Here is a 13,041-nt window from a genome sequence, read left to right as displayed (position 1 = left end):
TTCCTCTCCTGCAAGCTGTAAGGACCCCGCCCATACCAAGTGTTTAGGGCTTGCAGGATGTGGGGGACAAGCAGAAAAGTGGGACTTCCTGAGAATTGACCCAATCTCCAGAACACTTATGCACAGGTCTGAAACTGGTCTTTCTCAGAAGTGGAAGTCCTGAGAATCCAACGGAGAGGAGACAGCTGTAGGAGAGGAAAAATACAATGCAATGGTCCCCACAAGACCTAATTCCACTGGAGAAGACCAAGGGCTTCAGTAACCTCTAGTAGGAGGCAGTAATCTCTTGCACACAAATGATAAAAAGAATGAAAAAAGCCCTTTCTCTGGCTCATTCTCTTTCATGTAAATGCAGGCACTTGAGCAGAATTAGCATGGCTGGAAATGACCCATCCTCTCATTCACTTGAACCTCCTACTGAAGAGAACAACAAATCCCATAGGGATTACAGACATTCAGTGCCAAAGGGTCTATTTATTTGAAATTAAAATTGAAGACAACAAAGCAACTTGATAATTTCACATTTCTTTGGAAGTCTTTCACTGAATGTGGCCCACCATACTCATGGAATAAATCACTGAGAAGACTCACATAGGATGGCAAACAGTACAACTCTTGTACCTTGCTACCCCTTCTTTTTCTTTTTGGATCAGTACATTGAAAGGGAAACTGAACAGGACTGATTAAGAATTGGCAAGGGGCCAGAAGAGTGTTGTTCAGGGCACAGTTGGATGGTAGAATGTTGGGTGAGATGACAAGCTGCAGTTGGGGAAGAAGGAACAGGTAGAAGATTGGTACGAGGAGGTGCTGTCCTATATTTAAGAGCAATCATGATAAATGATCCACCCAGGCTGCTAGATTTTTTGTACCATCATTTGTCCCTCTTGCTCAACTTAAGGCCCTCTTTCCTTTGATCTGAAGCACAGCTGGGTATATTGAAAAGTCGATTGACCATAGTCTTCTGAGATTTTTTTGAATTTTCACCAAGAATCAGTCTAGAATCAATTTGAATTTTTCAAAGTTCCAGAAAGATTTCCGTTAGGAAGAAGACACTCTGTCCCTGCCTACCAGCTGAAATCAGTGTCCTCATGATAGTCTCCAGGATTGCTAATATAAGTTGATGGAGAAATAACACCTTGCAGGTGAATCAGTTGGAAACATGGTTTAGAGGAGCTGTTTCTTTGATATACTGAAAAGCCCAATTATCCAAGGATAGAAAGAAAGCAAATATCACACAGGTGAGTTAAAACTCTTGGTTACCCAAGTCAGAAAAATCCTCAATTAAAACACACACTGTTACTTTTTTATCCAGAAAAAAATCAAATAAGAAGATAAACTTCCTGGAAAGAGTCCTGGAAACTAGTTAAGGAAAAGTTCAGAGTGAGAGAAATTATTCATTTCGGACCCCGACCTTTTTGTAACCAATGCCAATCAATTTGATAAAATAACACCTAAAATTTTGTAAATGAGGCCCTAGAACTATGAGCTGCAGAATCTATGTTATTTGCTTAACTATACCAAGTTAACTAAAGCCCTCCAGTCTAATTTTGCTTTTTCACATGACTAAGCCCAGTGTGGCAGAAATCACAAATAGGTGGAAAGTCCCCAATATATTTGGGTACCTCTGGGCCAGTCACTTGTTCATAAGGAGCAGATGGTCACCTTAGGTCACTAACTGTGATGGCTTTGTATCACTTTTTTATTAAGTAGAAGCCTGTTGTTCTTGTGTGGAGGTACTCCTTCATCCAATTTGTGACTGATGACATATTTATTCATGGTAATTGTTTTCTATTTGTTATGGCCAAATAGAAGTGACTGGGCATGTAGCCTATAAAAATAAATTCCTGAAAGGAGTAGGCATTTCAGATTGTGAGAAAGATCTGAAGTCTACTTCATTAGAGGGGACCATGGACTCTTAATGAAATGCAGTTGGCTCAGAGTTCTAACTCAGTTTCTCTTAGTGTAGATAGGATAATTTTAATCTCCACAACAGTATTCCAATACATTAATTCACTGGAGAAAAAAAGTTCTTTTGTATCAGAATTTTCAGTATTTTATAATTATAAATATAATTATGTTATGATTATAATATTCCATTTTGTGAATAAGGTTAATTTTTTCCAAATTATATATTAAAACGTTTTTTACATTAAGATTTTTTTTATTTCAAATTACAAATTTTCTCACTATACCAGGGAGGAGAGACAGGAGAGAGGAAGTGTGATTTGTAATATATGCGCAGCCATATATAACTTAATCCCATACAGTGCAGCTTGTGAAAGAAGTTATGGACAAAAAAGGAAAGTGTAAATAATATACTTTTATGTGCATTTAAAGTCTTCTTTATCTGTAGGTGCATAGCAGTTTTCATCATGGATCCTTTGGAATTGTCTTGGGTAACATTATTGCTGAGAATTACTAAGTCATTCACAGGTGAACATTGTACAGTGTTGTAATTACTGGTTACATTGTAATTACTGTTTACATTGTTCTGGTTTTACTCACTTCACTGTCACCTAGTTCATGTAATAATTCCTTCCATGGTTTTCTGTAGTTAGCATGCTCATCATTTCTTACAGCACACTAGCATAATCCATTAAACAACATGTTCTGCAATTCCCCAACTGATTGACAGAATCTCACTTTCCACTATTGCACTTCCACAAACAAAATGGGTATAGATATTTTTGTAAAAGATGTTTTTTTTCCTTTTATAAAAATTTATTTAGTGGATAAACATAGAGATATTGTTGGATTAAAAGGAATGCAGAGTTTTACCTCTTTTTACACTTTGCTTCAAATTAATTTCCAGTATAGTTGAATCAAGTTATATCTTTACCAACTATGTATTCTTGTCAAATTTCCCCAAATTCCTCCAAAATTTATCAGAATTGTTTAACTTTTTTTTCCTATTTTTTGTCGTTTTATGGCATGTTTTCACATGACTGGATTCTTCAGCTGGAAACTGTCTGTTGATAACCACTGAATATTTATGATTTTGGAAATGGCTCCTATTCATATATATCTGATGCATCTCTCTATATATTTAAGATATGATGTCTTTCATAATTGAGATATCACTTTCTTTATGATGTCCTTGTTTGATTGTGGATGTCTCTTACCAATCTATGACAGAAAGAAACTTCCTTCTATTTTAAATGAAGATTTAATCTTTCTTACTTAGCCATGCCTCCAGGGCTCATCTAATTAAACTGTTTATGATGATATTCTAAACCTATTTAGTGCCTGTTTTTTCCATTTTTCTTTTAGTTTGTCTATGACAAAGAACCCTTCTCCTACTGCCTTGTGTTCTTTGATAATAGAGGACTATATTGATTTGTTAATCAGATCTGGTCCTCCATACATCCCAATGTTCTTTCTCCAAAATTTCTCATTCCACTACACTTTGTTCCTTCTATTGTGGACATGATTTGCTGCTCAGTCATCCAGATCTCTGTACTCACTCTCCCTCACCATACCTATATATCATCATATCCGTTTTGAAATCATGTCACTTTTTACTTTGTAACATATTTGACATTTATGACTTTCCCCCTACTCTCAAAAAATCTCACTAATTTCTTTCAAGATTTTATCAATTCTTTCATGGACTATGGAAATAAATGGGTTTTCAAGAAATTCAAAAACTGATGCATAGCTTTTGTTTTTTGAATTCACTACATCATCATTTAACTGTTCCACATCCTTCCACTAAAAGGTCTTTAAAAACAACCTAAGTGATAATACTTGAATTGTATAAAAGAGAAGAATTAGTAATGTACTAGAATTAGGACCATGAGTCAATGCATTGGAAAATATAAGATATAGATAAAATGTTAAATAAAGATAATTGTAAAATACAGATAAAATTGTACCACCTTGAAGCTTGTACCTATACAAAAGAGTGAAGGGAAGGAATATGTCCTTACACCTCTTCTGTCTCTGTCTCTCTTTATATGCATATACCTCTCTTCTCTCAAAATCTTTTGTTTCAGAAAAGCAAAGAAGAATCAAAAGTGGAAAACAGCGTTAAAATGGAAAATATCAGTCTATAAGAAAATGGTCAAAAAGAACCATCACAATAATAGAATTTATCATTGAAGATAAAATATAATTAGTGAGAAAAATTTCAATAATAAAGAAATTAATAATATGGAGAATATCACCAAAAGCAAATGAACAAACAAAAAAAAATACCCACTGGTTATTCCATCATTTCATTGGTAGGAATTTGGCACAACTCTTGACTTACAGGCACAGTCATATGCAATGAGTGGAATTTCTGAACTGTGGAATTTTTAAAATGAATAATGTGGCAGAATAAATAGCAATGGGGACTGATTTTACCTCTGTCATCCCTTTCTTGGAATATACCAGTTGAAGTATAATATGCAAACAACTAAAGAGAGAAATTATGTTCCAATAAAGTTTCTACTAGTATTCCTTTCTCAATTCAAAATCAGGAGATACTTATAATGCCTGACAGGTTGAAAGCATCTGAAAAAAATTTAGATCATATACTAGGAATTAAAATTGATCATTATGAAGAAAATCTAGAAATATATCTGCCTTGTTACGATCTTAAACATAAAACCAGCATAAAATATTTTTTAGTCCAGAAACTGACAAAATATCAGAAGGAAACATAAGAGAATGACTGATAAGCACTTATTTATTTTATATATAAATGTCAATAAATGTAATGTGGTATTCAGTATTCCTGCAACTGTTATCAGGAAGATAATTGAGATAGACACCAAAGCTCTTAATAATCAAGGAAGAACAATTCCCATTTCAAAAAAGACCCCAAAAAACATTGCTGCTTTTGTTATCCAGAGAAAATCAAATCAAAGGGGAAAATGATAATAAAAATACATTTGGAAAAGAAAACTGAGGAATACAGAATAATCACAGAAATATATGCAATGGTGAATAGGTTTGATTCATGGTTTCCTTCCTGTTTTGTGAATGATGTCTCTTTCCCCCCATTTCATATAAAACCTATTTTAAGATCAGTATTTTTTATAATATAAGTGGTAATTTTTATCCCCTTTTTTTGGGTTCCTCTCCCTAGGATATTAAATGAATAAGTATTAATCATGGATGTGCAGTCATGCAAAATTTTTTCCATATTGTTTTTATTTGTGAAAGAAAATATTGACCCCCCCAAAAAAAAAGAGAAAGGAAAAAAATAAAATGAAAAATAGCATGCTTTGACCTGCATTTAAAGTCCATCAGTTCTCCGTATGTGCATAGCATTTTTTATCATGGGTTCTCTGGAATTGTCTTGGTTTATTGTATTATCGAGAATTGCTAAGTCATTCATAGTTGAAAACTTTGCAATGTTGCTATTTCTGTGTACAATGTTTGTTTCTGCTCAGTTCATTTTAAATTGGTTCACATAATTATTTCCAAGTTTTTTCCTGAAATCAGCATGCTCATTTCTTATACCACACTAGCAATCCATAAAAATTACATACTACAACATGTTCTGCAATTTCCCATCTGATTGGCATAACCTCAGTTTCCACTACTGCACTTCCACAAACAGAATAGGTATAGATATATTTGGAAATATATTTTTATAAAAGGAATATCACGTAGTCGTAATATTGCTGAATTAACGGGGATACAGAATTTTATTTTTTTATAAGTGTGAATTAATTTCCAGCATATTTGAATCAGCTTATACCTCCATCGACTGTGTTCTTGTCACAATTTCCCCACATTCCTCCATTTATCAGACTTATTTTATCAATTGGGAAATGACTCATATTCCCATAAAACTGATCCACTTCTCAATATATTTGAGAACTTATGTTCTCTACCCTTTGTTTGGCTGTGAATGTCCTTTACCACTCTATGATAGAAAGGAAATATTTTATATTTTACATGAAGAATTAATCTTCCTTTCTTAGCCATGCCTCCAGGGCCCATCTAATTAAACTGTTCATGATGCTGTTTTAAACCTACTTAGTGTCTAAAGGTTTTTCCATTTTCTTGTAGTTTGTCTAAGACAAGGAGCCCTTCTCCTACTGACTTGTATTCTTGGATTCCTTTAATAATAGGCAATAGTCAGATCTTGTTTCTCCAGCCTATTTCCTTCATCTGTCTTTTTTCTTTTCCTTTTTTTCACTATGACCCAAGAGCATTAATGAAAACTGTTTTTGAATATAGTTTGCCATGTGAATATAATGAGCTCTTTTTGAGTGGAAAACCTCAACAACCATTTAATTGACAAATCGGCCTTTTCTCAGTTTTGTAGTGCTTTGCTTCTCTTCCACTTTTGAACTGCAATCCCATATACAGATTCTACCCCTTCCTACCTTAATATTTCTCTTTCCTGGTGCCATTTCTATCTAGCTGTTGACCTTTGATTTCTCTACATTGGATCATCATTCATCTTCCTCTCCAGGAGATCTAGTGTCTTCTAACATTCTGTATCATGTCTTTTCTCTTTCTGATCTCATGACTTCCTTGGGAGTAAACAATTATGTCTCCACAGAAAATTTCCAGATCTACAGAAATTGAGCACTGTCAGTTTCTTGAGTTTCACAATCAATCATTCAGTCAACATGCGTTCTGATCCTCCACGGATTCCAATGATCTTTCTCTAAAACCTCCCTTTCCACTACACTTTACTCTTTTTATTGAGGACACTTCCTACTGCTCAGTCATCTAGGTCTCTGTACCCAAAATCTTTTTTTGCCTCTTCACTCTCCCTCAACATATGGCATCACAGTTCTGAAATCATGTCACTTTTTGCTTTGTAACATATCTGGCACTTATGCCCTTTCCCCCTCTTCTCAGTAATACTAGTTATGGAAAAAATAACTTTCCATAGCTTTTGTTTCTTGAATTCACCACAACATCACTTAAGAGTTCCACCTCCCACTAAAAGATCTCCATATGCAACCTAAATGATAATATTTGAAAAGTATAAAAGAGAAAAGGCAGAAATGGAATACAATTAGGATGACTAGTAAATTCATTGGAGTAATTTAAGAAATAGATAAAAATGTTAAATAGATAATTTTAAAATATAGATAAAATTGTACCTGTACAAAAAAGTGAAGGGAAAGAATCTGTCCTCACATGTCTTCTTTTTATCTCTGTCTTTCTATTTATATTTATCGGTCCATCTCTCCTCCTCTCCATTGTCTCAAAATCTTATTTTGTTTCAGAAAAGCAAAGAAGAATCAGAAGTAAAAAACAGTGTTGAAATGAAAAATATCAGTCCACAAGTAAAAGGTCATAATGAGTCGTCACAATAATAGAAAGTATCACTGAAAATGAAAATATGATTATAGTGAGGAAAACATCAACAATGAAAATGACATAGAGAACACATCACCAAATCTAAAATAACCACTGTGTATAAATTTGATCATTATATTACAAGGTACATTAATACCCAATAATGGGATTGCTGAGCTGTGAAATTTTAAAAATAATGTGGCAATCTTTTGGTGAAGTTCTACAAATAACAGTGGGTGCCAGTTTTGGCTCTGTAATCCCTCTCTTGGGAATAAGCCAGCTGGAATATAATATACAAAAAGTATAAAGAAAAATTATGTTCAAATAAAGTTTCTATTAGTATTTTCTCAGTTCAAAATTAGGAGATAATTATAATGCCTGACAAGTTGAGGGCTTCTTTTTAGATTACATTCTAAGAATTATAATTTATCAATAGGAAGAAAATCTAAAAATATATCTGCAATGTTTTGATCACCAAAAAAAATGAAACCAGAATAAAATATACTAGTTCAGAAACTACCCATAATGAACATAGATACATCAAGTTAAAAAAATAAAAATTAAAAAAAAAACAGATAGGGATGAATGGGCAAAATATCAAAAAAGGACTGATAAGCAGTTATTTCATATAGATGTCAATGAATATAATATTCATTATTCGTGCAATTATTATCAGGAGGATAATTGAAATAGAAGCCAACCCTCTTGGTAATAAAGTAAGAAAAAGTCCCAATTTAAAACAAACACTGTTATTTTTGTTATCCAGAGAAAATCATATCAATGGTGAAAAAAATGGTAAGGAAAAGACCTTTGGAAAAGAGAGCTGAGGAATACAGAGTAATCACAGAAATACATGCAATGGTGAGTGAATTTGATTCATGATTTCCTTCCTGTTTTGTGAATGATGTTAATTTTTTCCCAATTTCCTGAAAAAACTATTTTAAAATGAGTTATTTTTCTTATTTTAAGTTGAAATTTTTCTCCCCCTCTCTGGACTCCTCTCCCTAAGATATTAAACAAGTAGGTGTTAGTCATATATGTATGGTCATGCAAAACATTTTTCCATATACTTTTTATGTTGTTAAAAAATATGGATCCCCCCCAAAAAAAAAGATAAAGGAAAAATATGAAATGAAATGTTTTGATCTGCATTTAAACTCAACCACTTCTGTCTCTGTATGTGCATAGAATTTTTCATCATGAGTTCTTTGGAATTGTCTTGGGTTACTGTATTATCACAAATTACTAAGATATTCATAGTTGCAATGGTGCTGTTTCTGTATATATGTTTCGTTCTGCTCAATTTTTAATTTGTTCACAGAATTCTTTCAAAGTTTTTTCTGAAATCAGCATACACACCATTTTTATAACACTCTAGCAATCCATTAAAATTATATATTACAACATTGTACACTATTTCCCAGATGAATGACATAATCTCAATTTCAAAGTTTGCATTTTCACAAAAAACCTGTGTAAATATGTACTTTTCCTTCTTACAAAAATCTCTTTAAGAGATAGATGTATTAGTAATATCGCTGGATTAAAGGGGATGCACAGTTTTATATTGCTTTAGACATTACTAATGAAGTCCTATCTCCACCAACTATATGTCTATGTCATAATTTCCACATGTCCCGCTAACATTTATCAGGCTTGTTTTACTGTGTTCTTTTGTAATCTTTGAGTTTAAAAACATGTTTTCACATGATAATGCATAACTTTGGATTCTTTCTCTGTAAACTGTTTATATTTTTGAGTATTTACCAATTGGAAAATGATTGCTATTCTTATCAATCTGATCTAATTTTCTCTATATTTGAGAAATGAAGGCTTTTTTTTTTTATAGAAACTTAATGTAAACAAAAATCTCAGCTTTCTACTTTCCTGCTAATCTAGTTTGTATTGGATTTGTTTATGTAAAACTTTTGAAATCTGATGTAATCAAATTGTATATTTAAATCTTGTATTGTTTCCTTTTCTTACTTGGTCATAAACTCTGTCTTTATCCATAGACTTAATGAATTAACTATTTTTTGCTCTCCTGCTTGGTTTATAATATCACATCTGAAGCTGGACAATATAGCTGTCTAGTGCTAGTCATTGACCAAAATCTAGAGGAAAACAAATCTAAAAAGCAGAGGTAAGGGACAGTAGCATTGTAAACAGCAAAAGGTTCCATTGCATAGTCAAAGAAACATATGGCAAAAATGTTCAAAAAGTCTAAGGCTTTGGGTAGAGAGAAGAACAGATTGAAATCTGGCTTTTTCCAAATCTGACCAAAAGTTATCCTGTTCCACCAGGGGAAAGGGATAGCCTGAGAGAGAGGACTGAGAGGAGAGGTTTCATTTTGGGGATATACAGTTATTAACAGCAGAAATAAAATGGCTGTAAAAGTGTGGTGAAAAAATAATTTGCTTTCAGAAAGCATGACACTTTTATCTATATCCCCTGAAGATAGAGCTTGCCAGAGAGAGTGGAAATAATAATCAATATTGAACACTTTAGCTGCGATGTGGTTTATTTGTGACATGGAGGCTAGTCACTCTGTTCAGAGTCAGTAGTCCAAAGCAAAGTATGATTTCTTTTAACAGAGATTTTAATGTTCTTTTGCAAGTCTGGATCTTCTTCCTGAGGAATTTTCTCTGCATTAGGAGTAAACCAGTCTTCATTGGGGAGATATGATAACAAACAGAGAAATATAACCTTGTTTGACATCAAAAGTTTGTTTTCTGTCTGGTTATACTAAAGTGAGGGTTTCCAAAGGTACTTTGAGTAAAAGTCCATTTCCTGAAGGATGGGGGCAGTAAGAAGGCCCATGTAACAAGGATCACTTTTGTGCCTCATCAGTAAACCAGTTTCCTCTGGCTTGGTCTGTGTCTACCCCAAATAACACTATCCTAGAAGAGAGTATTAAAAATCTCAAAAGAGAGTTAGAAGAAAAATGAGGAAAGAAAAGAGAAGCTATGCAAAAGAGTAACAACCTCCTAAAATGAGAATTGGGAAAGGTAAACAACTTCCTGAAATGTGAATTCAAAAAGGTAAATAATTCACAGGAAGTGCAGGGAAACAGAATTAGGGAATTGGAAAAGGTAAAGAAATCACAGGAAAGTAGATTGTGTGATTTGGAAAAGATAAATAATTCCCGAGAAAATAGGATTTGTGAATTGGAAAAAGATAATAACTCACTAAAAAACAAATTTAGTGAAATGGAAAAAAAAAACATTCAGCAAAAGAACTCATTTAAATATTGAATTGGACACATACAAAAAGAAGTAAAAAAAGCTAATGAATCAAATAACTCATTAAAAATCAGAATTGAACAAATAGAATTTAATGATTCATTAAGATAACAAGAATCAGTCAAGCAAGACCAAAAAAATGAAAATCTAAAGAAAAATGTCAAATATCTACTTGCCAAAACAAAGACCTGGAAAATAGATCTAGGAGAGATAATCTGAGGATTATTTGACTTCCTGAAAATTATGATGAAAAAGAGCTTACATATTATTTTACAATGCATCAAAGAGAACTGCCCAGAGATAATAGAACCAGAAGGTAAAATAGGCATTGAAATAATTCATCGAACACTTTCTCAAAAAGACCCTAAAAAAAAAAACTCCATGGAACATTGTTGCCAAATTTCAGAACAATCAGACTAAGGAAAAAAGTATTACAAGAAGCTAGAACAAAACAATTCAAACACCGAGGTGCCACAATAAGGGTCACTCAAGATCTGGCTGCCTCTACATTAAAGGAGCAAAAGGCCTAGAATCTGATATTCCAAAAAGCAAAAGAACTTGGAATAGAGCCAAGAATAAACTACCCAGCTAAGTTGAGCATTTTCTTCCATGGAAGAAGATGGACATTTAATGGAACAGATGAATTCTATATATTTTTAAGGAAAAAGCCAGATCTAAACACACAAAAAAATTGATCTCCAATCTTAGGACTCAAGAGAAGCATAAAAAGGTAAAAGGAACTCTTGAGAACTATATTTCTGTTCTGGATATACACTAAGACTACATGTATAATTTGATTTTACTGATATAACACAAAAAAGGCAGTAGAAATGGAAAGGAGAGAGTGTCAGAAAAAGGAAAAAGGGAAGATAAAAAGAGGGAAACTATATCCCACAAAGAGACAACGAAAACCTATCATCTCTGAGTGAAGTTAGAGAGGGGGAGGAACATTGTGTGGACCTTATTCTCATCAGAATTGGGTCAAAGAGAAAATAATTGACATTGGTTTTATAGAAAATTCTCACCTCATTAAAAAGGGGGAGAGGAAAAGGGAAAAGGAAAAGAGTAATAAGGAAAGGGAACAAGAAAGGGAAAGGGATTTAAAGGGAGGGGGAAGGGATACTAAAGAGGGAGGGCTGCGTGTTGCAAGTGGGACTCATAAGTTTAATACTGGAGAAGGTGTTCAGGGGGGGAGGGAAAAAGCATAATCTGGGGATAATATGATGGCAGGAAATACAGAATTAGTCATTTTAATTGTAAATATGAATGGGATGAACTCTCCTATTAAGCAGAGATGGATAGCAGACTGGATCAAAAGTCAGACTCCTACATTATGTTGTTTACAGGAAACACATTTAAAGCAGGGAGATACATGCAGAGTAAAGGTAAAAGGCTGGAGCAGAATCTATTATGCTTCAAGTGAAGTCAAAAAAAGCAGGGGTAGCCATTTTTATCTCAGATCAAGCAAAAGCAAAAATTGATCTAACCAAAAGAGACAAGGAAGGAAACTATATCTTGCTAAAGGGTAGCATTGACAATGAAGCAATTTCAATACTAAACATATATGCACCAAGTAGTATAGCATCTAAGAAGTTAGAAAAGTTGCAAGAAGAAATAGAACACAAAACTCTAATAGTGGGAGATCTCAACCTTGCACTTTCAGAATTAGATAAATCAAACTACAAAACAAATAAGAAAGAAATTAAAGAGGTAAATAGAATATTAGGAAAATTAGGTATGATAGACCTTTGGAGAAAACTGAATGGTGATAGAAAGGATACTTTCTTCTCAGCAGTTCACGGAACCTGTACAAAAATTAACCATATATTAGGACATAAAGATCTCAAAATTAAATGCAGGAAGGCAGAAATAGTGAAGGCTTTCTTTTCAGATCATGATGCAATAAAAACTACATTCAACAAAAAGTTAGGAGTAGATAGATCAAAAAATAATTGGAAACTAAATAATCTCATCTTAAGAAATAATTGGGTGAAACAGCAAATTATAGACGCAATAATTTCACTCAAGATAATGAACGATGACACAACATACCAAGATTTGTGGGATACTGCTAAATCATTAATAAGGGGAAATTGTATATCTTTAGAGGCTTGCTTTAAGAAAAAAGATGGCTCAGAGAATGGGCAACATGAAAGGAGAGAGGGAGATGGAAAGATGCCCTATTAGATCATGTACTCCCCTGAAGATCAGCCATTACCCAACAGTTACTCCTGCTGTTGTGTTGCCCATGCCAGTGCTCCCAGTCGTTCATTCTGTAGACCTCCAGCAGCTTCTTCTAGGGGTTACAGCATGTGAGCCCCAAATTTTTACATGTACAGTTAAAAGATGTTCAGAAACCAGTAGGTGAGTAAAAGAAGATTCCTTAGTTGTAGGCTGTTGCATATACAATATGTATATCTGGGTCTGTTTTCTGGAATAGCAATTTGTCTATTCTTACGTTAATTTTTCCAACATAGAATGATCATCCTTAGCTCTGTTAGACCATAGAGGAAACTTGAGAAAGAAAAGGGTTAAGTGACTT

The 13,041-nt window shown here is 33.5% G+C and overlaps 1 long non-coding RNA gene across 1 annotated transcript in view; it reads left to right on the top strand.

Moving 5' to 3' along the window:
- The first annotated feature begins 737 nt into the window (after positions 1–737).
- LOC141561119 (uncharacterized) overlaps positions 738–13,041 on the top strand; it is a 32,781-nt gene continuing 20,477 nt past the window's right edge. The window contains exons 1-2 of the long non-coding RNA XR_012487971.1: positions 738–1,238; positions 8,024–8,118. This is a non-coding gene — a long non-coding RNA (uncharacterized LOC141561119). The remainder of the gene's footprint in view (positions 1,239–8,023; positions 8,119–13,041) is intronic.

The sequence above is a fragment of the Sminthopsis crassicaudata genome, chromosome 3 (assembly GCF_048593235.1).
Source record: "Sminthopsis crassicaudata isolate SCR6 chromosome 3, ASM4859323v1, whole genome shotgun sequence".
Taxonomy (NCBI): Eukaryota; Metazoa; Chordata; class Mammalia; order Dasyuromorphia; family Dasyuridae; genus Sminthopsis; species Sminthopsis crassicaudata.
Note: the sequence above shows the minus strand (reverse complement) of the source record. Positions and strands in the feature narration are given on the sequence as shown.